We start from the raw sequence: 2523 nt of genomic DNA on the forward strand, positions 1-2523 counted from the left end.
TAGCAACCACACTTTAGTTCAGAGCAACCTCTCTAACTCCAGTCAGTCACGGGCTTTTGATTATCTCTTCTACTCTTCACAGGCACCAAGCATGCATGTGTTACAAGGACATAATGCACGAAAGTGTCCATACACAGTACAAAAACAAGATTTTTTTAAAAAAAAATCCCTTCAAAAGAGAGGAAAAGAAGAGATGAAGGATTTACATATCAATGTAATTTACTGAGATCTCTCTCTCAGCTCAAGGTTGTGAGTTATTAGGAAGATTATTTATTAATAAACACATGCTTAAAACGCCTTGTGAGATTTTTATCTTACTTAAAATATTATAAAACTGGAATATTATAAAATTCATTGAACAGATAAAGGAGAGAGACATTTTCTCAATTTCTCCCACTGAGCATGCCACCACTCAGGGAGAAGTCTATCCCTGTGAATCAACACAACGGGGCTAAAAGTTGCATAACCAATGATTATAAAATCTTGACTATTTATCATCAAGGATTTGTCCACTGAAGAGAGACTTAAAAGTAGAGAAACAGCACAATCAGCCCAATAGAAGAAAACAAAACAGAGCATCAGAAGGAGAACACTCTGAGCAGCTCTCAGCTCAGGGGGAGTTCTGTAGAGGAGCTTGGAGTTCTGGAGGTGGAGAACATGCTGGTGGTGCTTGTGGAGAAGAAGTACCATGTAGCCACTGGCGCCTCCCATGGCTCCCTGAAACACAGCATCTCTCAGAACCATGAGAGGGAGAACAATCCATTTTGTTTTCTGACTTTCTTGCATAAAATAACAATAGTTGTTTTCACTTTTAAACTGTGATATATTCCAGCTTGTACTTGTGACGGAGTGGATTAGGTTCATACCTATTAAAGCATTGAGCATCCAAAAGAATAAAAAGAATGGAAGGATGTGCCATGCAGACTTTGGTATGAGCCTTTTCCACTCAGATGCTCTGGGACTGATGATGATGGCCTGGACCACAGTGAGGAGACTGCTGGTGCAGATGGAGACCCCACGGGCCACCCTTGACAGGTAAATGAGGCTCTTACATCCTATGTCATCTAGGAAGTTTCTAAAACCAAAAGCTGCTATTGTCTTTTGCAACCCTTTTGCAAGAATAATTATGATGTTTGTAAAAGCCAAGTGAATGAAAATAAGGTGTATGGGTTTCTTCTCAGGCTCTCCACACCAACTGAACATATAATTTACAGAAACAGAAATGTTTCCCAGCGTTCCAAACACAGTCATGAAGAGGAAAACTATTTGCTTAATAAATTTTAAAAGCATTTCTTCCTTCCTAGGTAGAAAATCTTATATTCAGAATACATAAAATTTTTCAGGAAGGCCTCAGTAATGCTTAGACATTTATCTGAAAAACATTTTGCACAATAGCATTTTCTGGTGTATGAGAGTCAGTGATGGACTCATGTGCTGCTGTGGACTGGGTCCTGAACTCCTCCTCTTCCCTGTGGACTCTGAGTTATGTGTGTGCTCTGGCAGGTGAGCTTGGTAACTGGAATGAAACCCTAAAGTTTTACAGGAGATATGTTTGAGTTCTATACTAGCAAAATTGACTTGTTAAAATGTGTATTTGTGTGTGTGTGTGTGTGTGTGTGTGTGTGTGTCTGTCTGTCTGTCTGTGTACATGCGTGGATTAACAAGTTAACTCTCAACACAACTGAATTGTACTGCAAATTTCCCCAACCAAACTCTTTCTTTTTCTTTCTCTATTTCATCATATTTCCCCCACTGAATTTCCAAAGGTACAGTTTCCTTTCTTATTTGTATCTTCATACTGTAACAATGTCTAGATTTTCATTTGACTTCAAAAATTTATAACTTCAATTTCTACATCCTAATATTTTTAAAGTTTGTATGTTGACCATTCTATGATTTCACTCAATATGAATATTTACGAATCTTTTTTAACGTAGTTCTCAATGTCAAGTTCAATCGCACAACTTCTTTAGATAGAACACTACAGTTAAAACTGAATTAATAAAATATAACCTGAAAATTTTCATCTAACTGCCAGGCTGCAGATAGGGATGGTGTTTAGCAGAACCTTGTGTTGTTTCCTAGAACATAGGGTAACAGAGAACTGTGATCCTAGCAGATGACTCAGGGCATCTGTATCCCACTTAGTTACCTCAGGACATGTAAGGGAATATGGAACAGATCTGAACCAGGGGATCCTGATGAGGTAAACCTAAATGGGATTAATGAGGGAGTATATACTGCCATGAGAAGAGTGCAGGTTTTGAGTCGTGAGTCCTCAATGTCAACTACACGTAGCACAGTAAGTAGGGGCAACTGGTGGGAGCAGGCGTTCCAGTATCCATGAGTTCATGGTGCCATTTGCTTCTGTGGGGTCTTTTGAGCAGCAGTTATGTCAGTTGGCATTGCAGCCTGCTTTTCCTCCAACCTGTTTGTCAGACAGGCCGCTTCACTTTTTTATATACCAGTTCGAGCCGATTCCAGAACTTGAATCTGGGTAGGATGTTATTCCTCAAGTTCTGG

At 39.4% G+C, this 2523-nt stretch overlaps 1 pseudogene; it reads right to left on the reverse strand.

The window, feature by feature from the left end:
- Positions 1–383: 383 nt before the first annotated feature.
- Positions 384–1314, reverse strand: LOC125396281 (vomeronasal type-1 receptor 4-like; annotated as a pseudogene).
- Between the last annotated feature and the right edge of the window lie 1209 nt (positions 1315–2523).

This window comes from Myodes glareolus, chromosome 14 (assembly GCF_982192425.1).
Source record: "Myodes glareolus chromosome 14, mMyoGla1.1, whole genome shotgun sequence".
Lineage (NCBI taxonomy): Eukaryota > Metazoa > Chordata > Mammalia > Rodentia > Cricetidae > Myodes > Myodes glareolus.